Source organism: Ambystoma mexicanum, chromosome 1q, assembly GCF_040938575.1.
Source record: "Ambystoma mexicanum isolate Mex_15411 chromosome 1q, UKY_AmexF1_1, whole genome shotgun sequence".
In the NCBI taxonomy this organism is placed as follows: domain Eukaryota; kingdom Metazoa; phylum Chordata; class Amphibia; order Caudata; family Ambystomatidae; genus Ambystoma; species Ambystoma mexicanum.
In genome coordinates, this window is record NC_090922.1 from 438,626,111 (window position 1) to 438,644,528 (window position 18,418).

The 18,418-nt window shown below is 41.6% G+C and overlaps 1 protein-coding gene across 8 annotated transcripts in view; it reads right to left on the reverse strand.

Moving 5' to 3' along the window:
- The window catches only part of PHAF1 (phagophore assembly factor 1), a 1,056,812-nt gene extending 1,038,788 nt beyond the window's left edge, over positions 1-18,024 (reverse strand). For 4 of the 8 annotated variants that reach the window (XM_069640131.1, XM_069640088.1, XM_069640070.1 and 1 more), the window contains exon 1: positions 17,906-18,024. The gene's annotated coding sequence lies outside the window, so the exon portion shown is untranslated. Of the gene's footprint in view, positions 1-17,883 lie in introns of all 8 variants that reach the window. The other 4 variants (XM_069640074.1, XM_069640113.1, XM_069640122.1 and 1 more) reach the window with 3 other exon arrangements.
- Between the last annotated feature and the right edge of the window lie 394 nt (positions 18,025-18,418).

The following is an 18,418-nucleotide window of genomic DNA, read 5'->3' on the forward strand; positions in this document are numbered from 1 at the left end:
ACTTTACATGCCCTGGGAGACAGTAGTCAGTCCCAGGGTATGGAGTCTATGTTTGGGGGTCACTATGACACCCCTGTGTTACTGCACTGAGGGTGCTGTGTAACACACATACCAAAAACACATGAAGCCCTATGGAGTAAAAGACCCCATAGCCCACGGACATACTCAAATAATGCCTAAGAGTGGGAGAAAAAGAGTCTCACTCTTAGCAGGAGAAAAAAATAAACCCCAAAAATCCAGCAAAGCTGCTGGAGGACTCACTAGGTTTGGGAAATTAGCCTTAACAGAGAATTCTCCCTAACAATATGTAATACACAAAACTACCCAGACCAGAAAGCACTGGGGCAAATAACAAAGGAGTGTGAGTTGGAAGCTGAAAAGTTGAAGTGGTCCTGCGGAGGTCTGTAGAAAAAAAAACATGCACGTTCAAAAGTCTTCGACATCAGGAAACGGTCTGAGCCCGACAGAGAGAGACCGAATGTGTAAAAAGGTAGGGGAAGGGAAACCCTAACGAAGAAGAATTAAGCTTGGGGAAGGGAATCCATGCAAGTGTTTTTCTTTTGAGCTGCTTTTTTCAACGGCCCGAGCTCGACAGAGAAAGACCGACATGAAATCTTTGCTGACTGTGTTTTGAGAAATTGGAAAGCAAGACTAACGTAGAAGGCCAGGTGGGCCTCGATCCACGTCTTGCACTGCTTTTGTGTTAAGAGCCTGAGCCAGTGTGTCACCTTGCCTACAGGGACTGCCTTACTCCTTGCTGTCCAACGTGGGGAGCAGAACTTTGAACACACTTTCCTTTGCATACATATTCTCGTCACACCTCTTGTACAAGACATAGGGCAGGCATTAGGTTTTGTTATTATAGGCCATTTGGATTTGACAGACTCAACTAAGAGTTTCTCCAACTCCATTGAAACTTCAATAAATGTTTTACAAATTTTACCTTTTGCGCCAGCGTCATACTTGTGATACCATGCCTCCCTTACACTTCTAACTATTTTGAGTAGTACACCTGAATTCAATCGGGAGTTGGTAAATGATGATATGCACCAATGGAGGATAATGGTGAAGTGGGGGAACAAAGCCATAATGTGGCAACATCAAGTGTGAATGATAGTCTGTCTTCTATGACACAGTATATGGCCCTGAAATAACTTAACTGCTTATAAAAATAATTTGAACTGATAGAATCTAAGTTAGAGTGGCATTCAGAGGTACTGCAGGATATTGCACAAGGTTGTGCGAGGGATAAAAACTCGGCCAATACTAATTGAGAGGTGGTTACAATTTGAGACAAGATAAATGAAGCATCAAAAAGTACTAATGAAAGAGATAAAATAGGTGTGGGCAAAAGGTAATGAACCAATGCCTAAAAAACTGTGATGTTAATGGGCAAAGGCCGGCTAATAGTGATGCACCGAATCGAGAATATAAAGACATTTATTATATACATTTAAGCCCGGCGGCATCTATGCGCTAGTTACACAGCAGTGAAAGGCAATGGTACAGTGTTGAATTAGTTAAAAAGGTGGGCTTTCAGACCCTTTGTGAAAATCTGGTAGGAAGGTTAAGCCTGTAGTTGGGGGCTTGTGGGGAGATTGTTCCACAGCATGCGCCTCCTGATCTTTTAAGGTTGTATCTCGGAATCTCCAGATGTTTGCAAGCAAATGGCTCGTGTCTTGTGGAGAATTGTCTTGATTTTTTCGATGAGATGTTTTGGCGTGTGTCTGGCTAGGCATCGGTGATCGAAAAGGCAGAGTTTTAAATTATTTTCTAACCCTAACTGGGAGCCAGTGGAGGGCTTTTCTCATTTCAAATACGTGGTCGTATTTGCACAAATCTGTGGCTGCTCGCAGCGCATTGTTTTGGACTACTTGCAGTTTATTGGTGCCACACAGTAGGGAGTTACAATTTTCCAATTTGGATCCAATGAGGGCTTGGGCAATGTGCAAGCGGTTGTCAGAGGAAAGGAACCGTTTGCTGGCGTTGATCAGCTTGGTGGCATTCGACGAAGTGGTAGCAATGTGGTTCACCTGCCGCAACAATGTTAAGGGAGGCATCAAGGTAGATCACCAAAGCTTTTACTGCAGATACAACAGAGATGTTGTGGCCATAAATTGTGAAGGAGTTGAAAGACTTGTCAAGCTTGGTGAGATGAGCTGGGGAGCCAACAACCAGAAGTTCTGTCTTTTTGTTGTTCAAACAGAGGCTGTGCCTTGCCATCCATGTTTGAACGGTCTCATAGATGGCATTGACCTTAGGTGTGTCTTGGGAGTGGTTGCCAGATAGGGGGATAAGGATGTGGGTGTCGTCTGCGTAGTTTGTGTAAGTGGTGCAAGGGAGTGGAGGAAGAGTCATTAGCAGGAAATATGCATTTGAATAGCAATAGGGCTAAGAAAATGTTGCAGCCAGAGGAGATTAGTGGGACTGCCATTTTCTCTAATTTAAGGGTGAATAATGGAAAGAGGTCAAAAAAAGCGAAAACGACACAGGCGGAAAGTAATACAACAGGCAATAATGTACAAGAACACTAAATGGAAATGTAAGCAAAATAACATAGCATCTGATTCAGAGTCTGTCATGCTGATTTAGAATGAGATGGGTAATTTTGAATTGGTGGCCACACAACCAGGAAGTAAGGGGAAGATAATTGATCCAGGTAATATTTGTGAGAAAACGAAAGTGGCAAATGGAAAGATGGGTAACAACAACGTAATACGAGTTGACAAGAATGCATCTGGGAATGAGGACGATGATGAAGATATGATTAACGATGTGACAGGCACTAAAGGGAAAGAACAGGATATTAGGGCATTTCTTGTTCAGCAAAAAAAGAATAAGGGCACACAGGTGGGGAGGGTCGACAACCTTGTAGCAAAACATGTCATACTAGGGTGGAGGAGGAAGAGTATATCTTGGAAGGGTTAATATTTGTGTTTCAACAGGATTTAGAGGTGGTACATTCCCTAAAATGTAAGAACATCTGATAAGGTGAAAAACCCTAAAAAGACGGGGTATCGGGCAAATATGTTGAATGTTGGCACTATGACATCATATGTTAAAGATCATAATGTTGATGTGTCTAAAGTATTAACGGTGAGATGCGTGTGTTCAATGAGTTCACACCCTGACATAAATCAATTGTTTTGCACATTTTGCAAAGTATCTTACCTTTGAGTATGAACACGGGTGAGGACATTGTGTTAGTAGATCAAGAGGGTCTGTCCTACCTTGAATGTGTTTTTCCAAATTGGGGAACTACTAGAGTGTATACTTGGATATGAAGATGAACTATATAGGAAGGGTTTAAAGTGTAGGCAGATAACGATACCCTAAAAGTAGCCAGTGAAGAGTATTCAAATGAATGAGGAGTGTAAGTCGGTATCAAGAATTAGGGAGGGAGAGAGAAGGGAGACAGGAAAAATATCGGGCCCATCCAGTGATATTGTTTCTACAGCACCATATTATATTATTGGAACACTAGGGGGTTTAATCATTATTGGGATGAAGATGAGCTTTGCGATAATTGTCATCTATTCTCTGTTCTGCTTCTACAAGACACCCGGATGGTGGAAGCTTTAGAGTTTGATAGCAAGACTTCTATTAATGCATGTGCTATAAAGGAAGGCCCAAAGGGGGCCTACACATATCAGTTGATAAAGATAGGACCACTCATAAACATGAGCCAAATATGAATTATGTTCTTGCAGGTATGATAAAGCAAGATAATATGGCGGCAGACGGAATCATGCTAATCAATGTGTATGACCCGCCATTTATGGAGTTCCATAAACTGAATCTATGTAAAATGGAAAACATGCTCAATAGTGTGGGTGACAGTATACCAACTATCAAGGGGGGTGGACTTTAATGTGAAGATCCCTCCAGTAACAAATGCTTTGCAGATATACGTATAGCATCCTATGTCAGGTGTTTAGTGTATGGTTTTAAATTGTGAGGTTGTGCAGTGCTAACACACTATTGGACTGCCCTACTTGGGATCAAATTATTGTTCCTTTTTTTCTTTTGCCTATGTGAAAGGTTGATTTAATCAACTTATTAATTGAATCAAATTGTTATATCCACCATTGTCCAGTTGACCTGGCTCCTTCTGCTCGAAAGATTGCTTCTGTTCCCGATGGAGAATGTTGTCCTGGCAACTGAACATCTATTTGAGGGATTATTGCCATTCTTCCCCTGTATTGTTAACTGGCATTGAATTGTCCGCAGCCTCCCTCTGTGACCAGCACTTTTTATCACACATTGCACTTTATATCTCTGTATGTTAATTCCCTGTGTGAATATCAAACTATTTAATATTTTCTTAAGGAAATGTGACTAAAATAATAAAAATGTATCCTTTTAAAGCTCTTATTGTAGTCTGTATGGGGTGATCTGCGGTGTTGACTGTGGGTTGCTGTTTTCTTATTACTGATGGGACTATGTTTTTCTAAGTGAACTTAGTTTTAAAACCGCTGGCTTGACCATCGTTTACTATTGCAGATATACTAGACCTTTGCTCCTCCCCTATTGAGAAAATAACACAATAAAAAGGGGTGGATGTTTAATCTTTATGGCTTTGTGAGAAATCAGATGGCGTCCTCACTTCTTTTCCCCCCAAATATCCTCCATCCAGGTGGCCAGGGGAAAGGCTGTTGCTTTCTGATCCTGACCCTGGGGGTGGATATGCGAAGAAGAATCACCTGGGAGGAAGAGACTTGTGGAGTGGGGTTGGGCACCCTTGGGTGAGATGCAGTATACCCCATTTCCCTTTCATCAGGAATCAAACATTCCCCAGGTTTTTAAGGGATATTTCCAATCCCTTCCATATTGTGTTCGAAAACCACCTCCTAATGTATTGTAAGTGATTTCAATCCAGAACTCCAACTAAGTAAATGCCTAGTATGGGATGCCCAATGGAAACCCTTATTTATATATTTTTATGTCAAAAGTTATTTTGATTCTCGATGATGTACCCTTATATAACGCCCCTCTCTTTGAATCCCCCCGGTCTAACTGAACCAAGAAATAGGTTTGTTTTGCAAATTAAAAGATTTATTTGAAGAATTGAACAATATATATCACACTTTTATAAATATAGATACTATCTTAATATCACACTTATGAATATGAACAATGATCAGCAATGGGTAATATTACAATATCAACAATCTCTTTAATCAATTAGGAGTAGGAATAGGAAGAATAATGTAGCAGAGAATACTTTGTATGGTTCAAGGAAACGCAATGATAGGAAAGAATGCAACGCAGAAAAGAAACTTGATATGAATTCAACCAAAGACAATGTAATCACTCTTTCCCCCTGTTATTACTCACTCACCCCAGTATGCAATATGAAGAGAGGGAATGAGGGCACACAGGTATCAGGAATAACAATCAACAATTGCAGTTTCAATCTCGATTCCCCCCAGCAAGCTTACAGAGAACAGTAATGATTTTAAACAGATAAATTGCTTTTAATTGTGGTTTGAAATGAATGGGAAAATGCTAGAAATGATTTTAATTCGCTAAATTGAATTAAGAACTAGTGAGAGTGGCTTTGGATTGGTTCAGGTAGACGCTAGCAATGATTGTAGAATGATTAGCAGATGGAAAACGAAATTCAGAAGTTGAATCAAGAAATAGCTGTTTTTACAGGTGGTGAAATTTAGCCAAATGCAAATTCGCGGCAACTTTTCCGCGTGCGGGAAACGCGATTATGGAAAAACTATAAGGAATTGGAATGTCGTTTTGGGTTCGTACGGTTCAAAAGTCACAGAGGTTTTAGTAGAGGTCGATTTTTCTCAAAAGGAGTCAATTGCGCTTTGAATTACAAACAGGTTGGCTTACACTAACAATTCTCACAGGATTAGATGGATGAGAACGGATTCAGAATGGACAAAAGAAATTCTACAATGCATTCTGGATATGTTGGAATGGGTTGGATGGATTACTTTAAACTAACAGATGACTATGGATAGTTCTACGCTAAATACTCACAACTCTGGTTTAAAATGGAATGGACCACTCAAAGATCTGGTCAAAGGTTTGGCTTGGACTCCGCTCGCCACCGGACAGGTCTCAGGCGCTTGGTTCTGCTCTCAGCACTCTGGTCTCTGCGCAGCCTCTTGGACTGGATCTGATGGGTTCTGGGTTACAGCTCTGCTGGACTGATCTGGATCTTGGGTTCTAGCAAAAGTTGTTGGCCAGAAGCAAAACAGCTCAGCCAGGCTGTTGAATGGTTTAGTTAGGCCCCGTGGAAGTTTGGGGTTAGAATCAGGTTTGCAAAATTTTTAAAGGCCTGCTGAAAAGGATTCAGCTCTTTGGGTTAGGCCTCTGCTTCAGAGTTCTGGAGTCTGGATCTAGGCTCTAGAGTCTGGATCTAGGTTCTGGAGTCACGATCTTCCTGCAGGGTGCTTCGCCAGTGGATCAGTTGATGACTGAAAGAGTGTGTCTTGCTTGTCCTCAACAGTCCCTATTTATCCATTCTCCAAAGTGGGCGGGGAGGCCGATTGTCTATGCCCAACCCTCTAAGGATCTGATCGGTCAGAGAATTCCCTGTCCCCTGATTTGAGAAAGGAACAGTGTGTCATGAGGTGTCATGTGTCAGAGTGACGCTGCCATTTACAATCTAGGGAAGAACCTCCCCTTTGCTTTTACCCAGAAAATCTATTTTTCCCCAAAAACATTTTCAATATGCACAACTTGTTAATTATACATATACACATCACAGATTGCCTAAGGTACGCTCTGTCCAAATCTTATCTTCCTACGAGCTTTGGTTCATAAATGACAATCTTTCGCGCTTTTGGTTGCTTACACATTTTCGGATCTGTACGATTTTTTATACATACATGCACATGCCCTCTGGGCATATTCCTGTAATTTTTCATGTTCCTAGCATAATCACAATAGCTACAATATTAAAAATGTTGTGGTTCAGTCTCTGAATGTCGCACAGATTCCAGATTAGTTTTAAACTGTGAGCGAATTTTTCATTTTAATAATCTCCAAGTTTCATATTTTTGTCAGTTTGGTACAATATTTTAGAAGTCTTTTCCTTAAACATATATTTAGTCCAATTTCAAATCCACATTTTCAGTCTGGCCCACCTCCAAAGCTTGGCTGGGTCAGAGAGTCACATGGCTTGTCTTCCTGCCAAGGCAGTTGATGTCAGTCACACCCGAATTAGCATTTCCATTCAGTTCAAGGACTCCATTGTCTCTTTCCCAGAACAGCAGAGAAGTCTCCTCCCCTTCTCATTAGCATCCCAATGCGATATCCTCTCCTTTTGGTGGGAAGGAACAGGGTGGGGTGTTCTCAGGGGAAGAAAGTTTTAGGTTGTTTTATGGTCAACTGTGACATAGTTCCTTGTGAAAAATTACAGTTACAAATTCAAAATCGGCAAACATATCTTGAATTCCAGTCTTTTTCAACATGAAATCAATAATCAATGTGTGGCACCCTATATTGCATTTGACGGAAGTCCCTTCCTTGGCATATTTAGCTTTTCAGACACAGTTTCTCCTGTCAGATTTAGAAATCGCCAGCGTCTGACAGAGGCGAGTAACGGTATTGCACCCATTTTTGACAGATTTCTTTCGAGCAACCATCTTCAAAAGTGGGCTTTGTTCAGATAACATATACTTCGGCTGACATTATAATAATGGGGATTCTTGAAGTAGAATGATGTTCAACACCCAACAGGAGGTTGGATCATTTGGGTGGTTTGTGAGCCATGATTTTTGCAAATTTGACAACCAAGAAAAAACGGATTTTCACACAGCTCTGCATTTCTTTTGCAATCAGCCTTGCTCTGTGGGCAGCCAAGTGATGGGTTTTGGCAGTGATCTCCTGTGTTACCACTGACATAGGCAAAAGTGGATGGCGGCCTACTTTTCAGATTTTTACTGCACACTTTTGGGTGATTTTTAGCGAGCAGAATGCTTTCCAGTGGCCATTCTGATGTTCCTGATGCAAGCAGCGCACCGGACTGTTGCAGGGCCTGGACTAGTGGGTTGAAACATCCCACAGTATACCACTATGGTACTGTAAGGAACTCATCGTGGCAACAGTAAAGTCAGACACAAGGTATCACAGTTCAAGGTTGTTTATTGGACTTGGTAATGGGTGAGATAAATGCCTAATCTAAACCTAAATCTAAGATGGCTGCAAGCCACGACCATCAAATAATAATAATAAGGCAGTCCTAGTGGCGTCTTGTCAAATAGAAATGGACTATACTAAAAAAAAAATGTACAAAACTATAACAAATATTGCCAATCCTTACAACTAAATTACAAAATAGTGTGGGGTATTGTTCACCAGAAAAGAAAGAAGTGTTCAGCAAAACGATAATTCAGGATGGTAAAGCTGGGTGTCCCTTCCCCACAGTTGAAGCACGGGACAAGGCGGGACTCTTGAGAGCACAGCACAATCCTGGGCCTCTCCAGCACGAGGCTCACAGTTAAACTCAACGATATCAAACCCCCTTCGGAGGCTCGGTCTCTCATGCAAAAGTCTCTTGCCGTTGAAGGTTTGCCGATTCAAACTAACAAACAAAAGTTCTCTCTCTGATCTTGCACCTCTGGTGATTGCTCTTAGCCTCTAGGACCTCCCGCCGCTGGGCTCGGGTCCTCTTTGTCAACTGCACCTCCCTCTGGCGGGTTCACCACAACCTCTCAAATTATTCTTCACTCCTTTTCGTAAAATGATAAACAGATAAACAAACAAAAGTTCTCTGGGCGATAGCTCTTCTCCCCTGGGATCTCCCTCTGCCGGGCTCAGATCCTTCTGGCAGCTTGGGCTTCCCTCTGTCAGGTTCACTATGGCCCTTCTTTAACACAGTTCATGTATTCCTAATACAGTGATGTATTGCTCAGTTTCATCAGAAAGCGAGGTTTTCCTTCTCCTAGATGTCTTTGGCTTCCCTCCATCAGGTTCACACTTGCCACATTTCACAGTTCACAATCTTATTGAAAGATTATTCTCCTAGCTTTCCTCTGGCAACATGCCAGAGACTTTCGATTGTGCAAAATATTTGACGTAATCCTTTTAGGACCACTCTGACGCCTTATGCCACCCTTTCCTAGGGTCTTCTGGTCCTTTTAGATTCAAAGACAGTTCCAGTCAGAGCCATTCGAATGAGTGTACACGTGGCGCTTGACCCCTCTGCACCTGGGACCTCAACTGGGCTTTCTTTAAATTTGAAAACACATACAAGTTTGTTCTCTTGCAAATTCCTTGTGTTCGGTTTGGTGTAACTGTCTCCTCGTGCATTCTGCCTTGCTCGAAGTGTGCTTTCATGCTCCGCCTTTTTGTCCCTTTGGGGAAGGTAAAGGGCCGTCAGGTGTGCGTGGTTATTGTGAATTGCCTGACTCTGGCTGATCCATGTGTTGGGACATGGCAGGAAACGGCTCCGGTGTTAGTCCGTTGTCTGTTACAGTGTAAGAAAGTGTTCGTGTCCGAAAAGGGGGGCAAGTGGAGTAGAGTTTTTAAGTTTCCTACAGGGTTGGATGGTAAAAAGTTACCGCGTCTCGGCCGTCAGTGTCCAACGTCCACTTCCCCAAAGACCCCCCCCATCGAGGTGATCCTCCCCCACTGGTCCACCCCCAGGAACTGGATCCAACAGCGATGGCCGTGTCCTGGCCACCTGGCTGACAGATCCTCAGGGAATAGTAAGTGCGACACCTTCAGGTTCCTCACAGTACTGACACCAGGAAGAGACCACATAGGAACTCACATTCAGACTTCATTAACTCAGACATGCAAAACCATCACTCTGTTACTGGGATAAGGAAGAGGGATGACGAGTACCAAGACCGTTGTCAAACTGAATGGTCTGCACCTGAAGCCAGAGGGGCGGTATAAATGGACCGCTCAGGTGAGGCTAAGAGAGAGCTTGCAGAGAAGATCGGGATCCCCTATAGAATGCGTGCTGACGGAGAAGCCAGAGGTGACAGCAGGGAGATGCGTGTCCGAAGTGCTGAGGTACTGCAGAGGCGTTGCAGCAGAAGCAGACTGTGGCTGGCGTTGTCGGAAGGTCTCTGGTGGCAGGGTCAGGAAGACTCCCTCTCCATAAGCCCGAGCTGGCGGAGACCCAGGAACCAGGAAGAGGGGCGTGCGAGCCAGGAGTAGCCGCACCCACAAAGAACCGACTGAAGCGGAGAAGGGCACAAAAAGACAGCACACCCGGTGAGTCAAGTGACGCTAAGTAACTCCGGGATGCTGTGATGCGTGCCACGTGGTGAAAGAAGGCCGGAGCGCTTGCGATTGGGCGAGCAACAGCAGAAGCAATGCAACAGAAAAGGTTCCCCTAAGCCCCTCCAAATATTATAACCAAAACTTAATGTTGTTGATCTGCGCAAGGATCCAAGAGTCCATCAGTAAATTTATAATTCATGGAACCATAAAGTTGTGTCAAGTCCAAAACCAGTTTCAAGATTGAGATTTATTGGTCAAATCCAATGTATCAACAGCCGACACGTGTTTCGACCAAATGGTCGTCCTCAAGGCTGAGGTTGATCGTCATTGGATGTATTAATTAAATAATTGTTCAAATCAAACAGATATATTAACATCATAAAACAAGCAAAACATAAATATTAACAAGATTGGTATAATAAAATGGTTACTTACCCAAAGTTGATCATTAACGGGCAGAATAAGGAGGTGTAGGGTGAAAAGAAAACAATATACAGGTATACTTGAATCACTAATACAAGTGATGTAACCTCATAAACAAAGCATTGATTATTAGAATGCGTATATTTCTATCACAAAGCTCTAATAAATGATTGGTCTTCCATGCATGGGATGCTAGTATGTACCACAGGAACCAGGTTCACCCATGTGCATTCTCTCTGTGAATACTAACGTTATACCAACATATCTGGGTGGTCTATTAATACTTAGTCCCTGTGGGTAATAGAGATCATTCATGGCTCACCAAAAGTGATTGGTTGCCTGAATCCTTCATCGGTTGCTAGCCGCCAGTTATCAAAAGATCAAAATGCAATATCCAAAATGGAGTAGATTCACTTATGAACGTCAGTGTTTGCAGTTACGAAAATTTACCAGAAATAGGCAACTGTGAACAGAATACACAAACAACAAATCGATAAATTGGTTATACGCTCTAATGTGAGCATCACTAGAGATCAAGGGTCTGAGGCCCTTCTTACCCATCTAATAGTGACATTTTCAAATAATATTCATGCCTTGTTGGATAAGAAGTAACTTCCATTTTCTCATGGTAAAGAATTCTAAAGTTAGAAAACGCGGCGCGCTTCAAGGAGATCTAAAGAAGAAATTAATGCACAAGGTTGCTAAAATGAGTACCATTAAGTTGGTTAACAATCAACCTCTGTGATCTGTCAATAGCGCCAAGATGCACCTCTGGGGGTGAACATGCGCTCTACAAATATACCTGTTATGTTCCTGTTTCACACAAAGCCTCAGACCTGGTGCAGACACTGGGGAGCGACAATGCTGGGTAAGCAAAGGTAAAACTGGAGTCTGTAGGGTCTGCTTGTCAAAAATAAAGAGGAACAAAGGCAGACCGGATGGACCCTTTAGGCCGTATCTAAGGTCACAAATGTATGCATGTTTCAATCAAATTAGGTTGCTTTGCACCTCTAAATGGGAGGGTCTGCTTTTTTAACACAATGCTCGGCACCCCTCGGCACCTCAGAATAACAGTCTGACCAACACACAGGCACCAGTTTACATTAATGGCCAAAAGGCCCTCACAAGGGTTAGGTTCTACTCAGCAATCATCATGGCACACACGTCAGCTTCTGCTTGATCACACGCTGTTCACAATCACGCTTATCAACACAACTGCTCACCCGCCTGGTCATCAATACATAGAGACTCTCCAGATCTGTATATTCACAGTTCCTGTGGAGTTTACAGTTAAGCGCGCATGCCATTTTTAGCATGTTTTGAGGATTTCATAATTGACTTTCTTACTAGATGTGGGTTGGAGGAAATAATATCTTGCTGCATGTGAACAACTGAACAAGGTTGAGCAGTGGGCAACTTACAAGTACATTAAAAAAGGCTATTATTTTACTATTTCATTTAAAAGTGAAACACAATGAAGTCTCCCCGATGTACACACCCTTTAAACGTGTGTTCATAATGTTCTTTTAGCGTCTCAGTAGCGTTTCAATACCCCACATGTGCTTGTGATTGCCAGGTCATGATCACGTGGCCTGAACATTGTTTGACAGCAGAGTTGCATTTTTGCAACATTTCAACTGTGCATATATTTGCAGTGTGCAATGCGTCAGCAAAGTAGAAAAAAATAAATACTTTTATTTTAAGCTTTGAATCGACATCTCATTTGTTTTTTACGGTCGCTTGCACAAATGTAGTTTTACCCACAGACTGGCTTTCTTTGGACACTTTGTAAACCTTTCCAGAGATGTTGCCAGAATTTTCACCAGATTTTGACATTCTCTTTAGATAGCCGTCTCTTAAATGTTCTGTTATCGCGAAGTCTCCTCCCTCCCAGGTTCCATTCACTAACACATCTCTTTACCAGCTACACTCAATAATGCACTTCCTCTCGCCATTTTTGTTTCCTTACAACAAACCCATAACAGATTCCACTTTAGCGCCTGGGGACAACTCCGGTGCTGACGGGTGACGGTGCGCGGTACAAATAAATGTAACATTAACATCAACTCAAAACTCCTACCAGATCTGGTAAATAGTGGTTATTTTGGGACATTCCGTGCTTGAACTAACCCAATCTGTATTTTGGGAAACAGTAATACATTTCTTGTTTTATTCATGCATTTTGTTTTATTCATGCATTTAGTAAACAAATGCTAAAACGAACATTCATTTCAATTATTCTCTCAATTATTCTCCAAATGTATTTACATTAATAAATCAAAACTTTGTCACTTCTGCAACAGCACAAGGGGATACCGGCGGTCTTACAGTCACGACCACACGGCAGACCCATCGGGGGTCCACTTCCAAGAATTGACATTTGTATACACAATAAAAGGAAGTCTATTGGCCCCTAGCTATTAATGAGGCAATGTTCACATTCTCTAGGCGCTTCTAAACAACGAGACTGGCAGTTGGACGAAGAAATAGAATGATAACTACATATAGTCTATTTTAGACCCACAACTGCTTAACCATTTTTTACTTGATTTGTTAACAGATGCTCTGCTCTCTATAACTGTGCTTCATGTTTTTTTACTCTTTGTACTTCCTATGACCAACTTCTAGGTCATTCACAATTCCTTAAACACTGGGTTGTGTCTATACACTGTTGCACACTGTCTCCTTTTTCTCCTTTCACGTTCTCTATGTGGTTTTCCACATGCTTGATTTATACCAACATGTTAAGGTATGACAACATGTATTTTTGAGCTGTTATCATTTTGTACTGAATACATTTACAGCAGCTAATGAATTACCCTCTATTTTATGTCTAATTTAACCTTCTTGGAAAAATAACAATTCCCAGTTTTCTTTTACTCATGGCTGTGTCTTTGTGTCTTTTGGTAGATTACATTTTTCTCTATTAGGATTTATTATCCTAATCCATTGTTTGATACTAAAAATTGTGCATAAATCAACCGCATTGGTATCAGTATGTGGCAGCAGTTCTTTCTCCTTTGACTTACAGAGACGTGTGGGCACTAGAATTCATTGAAAGAAACAAACAATTGGAGAAATAATTGGGAGAAAAAAGAAAGAAAAAGCAATGATGTTCGTAAAGAAGTAACATTTGAAAAAAAGTAGTTTTTTTATATAAAACAGTTGCCATCTAATTGGTGATCTTTTTTGTCACTTATATAATGAGTACTGAGCACATGCTCCTAACCTATTGTGCATTTATTGGATTGATGGTCAATACGCAATTTCATAAATCAAAGCCATCAAACAATGTAATATGGTTCAACAGTAGAAAGTTGATGTATACTACATATAGCCGTCTTTGTTCATGTTAGAACTTTCTAAATCAGACGCTTATTTTAATAGGATCTGTAATTTGTGTAGTACCAGAGTTTCACAACTATTATTCACATAGTAAAGATAATTCAGAGTTTTACTGGACTGTGGGGATCAAAAATAAACATTTATTGTTCTCACAGCGCCAATTTCACAAACTAGAATAGGGTACTATCTACTCATTGTTTAGGTATTCTTTTAAATGGCTGACCCTTTTTTGGTATGTTTTTAACCACAAAAGACGTCTCAAATGTAATTCGTCGAATTACGTAAATTGTAAACTTCTTCTTCTGTGATAGTAAAAAACACATGGTTAGCCTAGCTAAAGCTGCCTTATTTTTCAATTTGTAAGCTTCAAAACAAGTGGTGGTGCACTTACATATCTATGTCATGTTAATCTACTACAGGAATTCAAGTTCACAATAGTGGGCAGTTGCCTAAAGAACTGAATATATATTGAGTCTCATTAAGTTGTAAATCTGTATTAGTGCCCAACTGGAGAAAAAAAAAGGTGAAACAGAAAAAAGGTGAAAAAAGGTCTTTGCACTCATAAGGAACTTCCTGGTTCATAGTTTGATTCGCCCATCTGTAGACCTTTGAAACGTTTCTAACTATGCATTCAAATTCTCCCTCCATTTTTTTTTTTTTAACGTGGCACGCTGTGATGTCATAACAGGAAGACGTTATGATGTTTGGCGTTACATAACAAAAAACAATGTTTCAGCAATATTATTTGTATGTATCTTTGCTATCTCATCTTATTTCACTTATTAAATATAATGGGATATGTTAATCTTTGAGTTTGTATAATGATCAAAGTTGTTTAAATTAATATTCTATACATGTTATGTTTCTCTGCCATACTCGAATGGTATGATTTTTGGCAACAGGTTGTCTGTCTAATTTTAGCTAAATATTTATGAGTACCCATTAAAAATATGCCGTTGTTAGCTAAAGAAAAAAAATTAAATAGCATGGTAATGGTATTAATACAACTAATAAACTCCATCTGATGATTTCATGAAATGGTCCCAGTTTCCTCAGATTCCGGTCTGCTGACGTCCTTTTGTAGGTTTCACACTAGGGAAAAAAAGATTCAGGTGTGGGATCCAATGCCTTGTAAGTGGCAAATTATGTCTGTTGGTCCAGCCTAAATGGAAGACACTCATCAGTAGGAGGCCGGTAGACAGTGATGCAGTACTCTGGACCCCCCCCATCTACGGGAGATCTTAATTGTTGGGCCACTCCTTTAGTATTGAGGCTCTTGTTTGGTTCAGAGCTGCATAATGCAAACCAATTGTTTATCGAATAATTATATTCTTAGAGTTAGTTAGTTGTTTTGTTAGCTTGGGATTTATAATGTACTTGAATAGCTAAATAAAAGCCAATGCCAGATTCTGGCAACAGACCCATATTTATTGGCCATTGTTCTGCCTGGAGCAACACCATCTACTCAGCTTTCAAGTCCATTCACCTAACCAGCAACACAGCAGCGAATGGGCTAAGCCTGTGAGGATCGGATTTGGATCCAACACCTGTGAAAATGCTTTTTTATTCTCTTCCCCCGCCAATTTCTTGACACAGGTGTGCTTCCGAATAGTCATCTCCCAGCAAAACCCTTTGTGGGGCCAAATATGTTATCACACATTTTAAACCCTGGGGGCAGCACCATGTATAGGACAGCAAAGATCATTCCTGTTAATACCACTCAATCACAATGGATCTTCTCTTGGCAGAATCATCAGGATTGTCCTGTATGCACAACTTGTTTCAGTATCTATGCTTGTTCCCGGTAACTCAAGCTATGCAGATGTAGCAAAGTCAGTACTGGCCAGTTCATTATTTAGGCCCAGCATTCAGTTTGTCTTGCCAGAACTCTCTTCTGTAGGTCTAGAACATAATCAAACTCTCCAAGGAGGCACTCTTACAAGACCAGAAATGGGAGGGCCCTACCAAAGAGCAAGCATTTGTTTGTTGCCTTCCACAGGCCAGCCATCATACTGATCCTTGATAGTCTCTACTATAGAAAAGCCACTTCTATGATGGCCGTACTAACTCTGTCCCTCTTGTAGCCCTTTTACCAGACCTGGGTAGGCAGATGCCGCTATAGAGGCCCTCCACCAGTGAAAGTGCTGGTTTGATTTTGTCCTGTTGACCCATCTGTAGGGCAGGTTTAGACCTGTTACCCATGGAAATTCCCCTGTAACACTAGTATCAATTTAGCAAATTAATGTGCCCCTTCAACTTGGACCTATCGCTGAAGAGGACTGATACTGTGGTACAAATACTGTTTACGTTCCTCTGTAGTCACCCTTTTATTTGTGAGGCACTTGTTCCGTTAGCCCATAGGATACCTTCTCCAAGGCTAACAGAAAAAATCTGACCATCGGCTGGATCCTTACTTAGGGGAGCGGGAAGCATCCTGGGCCTCTACCTATAAAGGATACCTATATAAGGCCATGCATTGGTGTGGTCTCTCCAGGTCCGACGAAAGATCGGTCAGGGCTGGTGGGGGCCCAGTTCAACATGATGTTTGGGGCCCCCTCTTGGCTACTGCTGGTAAAAACAGTTGGAGGCACCGATGGAGTGCTTAAATTAAAACAGAGTGAAAAGAATGTAGGGGGGGGGATTATCAAGGAGAAGGCAGCTAGCGGGGCACTGAAACACTTAATGGCTGCTGAATTGAACTTTGTGAGGGTATTATAAACAAAACCGGAGTAAAAAGGCAACGAGGTGAGAAGGACAATTTTAGATACTGAAAAGCCCAAAAGAAGCAACGATTTAAAGGTGCCAGCAAAGGCAACCTGTAACGTATGCACAGTAAAGCACACATTACTAATGTAGAAGAAACCGAGTAATAAGGCACGAGGCAAGAGGAACACTTCCGGATACTGAAAAGCCCAGGGAGGTGAGACCTGCAGATGCAGCCTGTAACGTGTGTGCTGTCAATCGTACATTTAATTTCATAGCGCAGCTGCTCACCGCTCCAGACCTCTTCCCAACCCTTGGTCATGGCCCATTTCAACTGAAAGGTTTTACAGTCAATTTGTCTCTCTGTACCATATGCCAACCGAATTGGACCAAATCCATATCGATGGTCATATTATGTCCGTATATACATATATATACCAAATTAAATGCCCAGAGCTGGTTATTTGAATTCATAGGTTCTATAGTATAAGAAATAATCAGTCTGATGACATGCCTAATATGAGCGCTGACTCTGACCGTCTATATGCTTTCTACTATCGGATCTGGGCTGGATATTTTGTCCTAAAGGACCCATGCTATAGGCATTACCCTCTTTAAAGTGTCTTACATAACAACAATACTGGTGATTTACCTTTATGGTTCCAGCACTGGCGCTGTCTCTTGTGAAACCTTTGTCACTACTAAAGGTCGAGCACTGGGTATCCTCTGGGACTCATTCTATTAAGCCAGCGTTAGCTGTGTTGCTTCATGTAATGCCTACAAAATGTCAACTAAGGGACTGTCCTCTTTATGGCTGTGGCCCTTGCTAATACAGCAATAACTTATATGTATCTCTATGTATGCCCGATGTCATGGGACCACAGTTTTCTCATTCTATAAAGCCCCTTCTGTAGGACCACGACTTATTTTTGTTTACATGGTTCCATCCACAAAACATAAACATATATTTTCCTATAAATCCAATGTTATGGGATCAGTGTATGCCACCCCTTTTCAGAATACTTTTAAAACCACCAGCAATATTTGTCATTGTGCTTCTGAAGCGCACTTCTATAGTGTCTTCACCTATATTTCTGCTTATGTATTCTAGGATATTTACATAGCAGACAGTATGCATTTGGTTGCACTGTCACACCGCCTTGGAATATGCAGCTGCCAGGTGAACCCCCTTCCTTCCCTTCCCCCTACCTATCATAGAGTCTTGCCGCACCTCACTAAGCTCTCGCTCCGGGTTCCACTGCTTTCAGCTCTCCGGTCTCCTCCGCCACCGATGTAAATACGGAGCTTTGCAGCGGCCGTAAGTCACGGTCTGAGAGGGGCGGAGCTCAGGATGACACAAGCACAATGTCCTGCAAAAGCAACAAAGCTGCATAACTTGCAGAAACAGATCTGAAACAAACCAAACCTACATAATGAAGCTAGTAGGCTACACCATTAATCGAACAAAAGAACCGTTCACCCCTCAAGAGCTATAAATAACGGGCTTGAAATAAAGCACCCAGTGTTGACGACAGGAATGGACTAGCAAAATGAAGACTGGACACGCAAGATTTTGAAACTGGTGTTCTGTCATTTTTTACTATTTTATTTCCCCACATTTTCTAATAAACCCTCCTTTTTCGTATTCTACTTCTAATTATATGCTTGTCCTTTAAACCGCCTTAATACCGATTCCCTCTCGCTTAGTGTTTTGAATTTTGTATTTCCATGTCCCATTTTTCAT